Raw genomic sequence first — 405 nt, 5'->3', positions numbered from 1 at the left:
CTACACACACACACACACACACACACACACACACACACACACACACACACACACACACACACACAAACACAAACACACATACCGTCGCGTCTCGTAGGCGCAGCTGGACGTACAAATGATAAAAGGCTTTAAGGGTTTAAATTTATTTAGCTTTAAAAAATGATATCATGCTGATATATCTTTTTTTTATATACGTTTTTTTCTGCACAATATTTGATATAATTATTGCAAAAGAGATCTTTTCTCTATATCAAGTTGTAATAATTTATTAAGGTTGGATAATGTGACATTATTGCATTTTAAGTAGAATTTATTTGTACAATTTTTTAATATTTTATGTATCAAATTGTGTTAATCTTGCGATATTGCCGTAATTAGCACGGTCAGCAATATTTCTATAATCAA

This window comes from Atta cephalotes (assembly GCF_000143395.1).
Source record: "Atta cephalotes unplaced genomic scaffold scaffold00049, whole genome shotgun sequence".
NCBI lineage: Eukaryota > Metazoa > Arthropoda > Insecta > Hymenoptera > Formicidae > Atta > Atta cephalotes.
The sequence above is the reverse complement of the archived record's forward strand: the minus strand, read 5'-3'. Positions refer to the sequence as shown.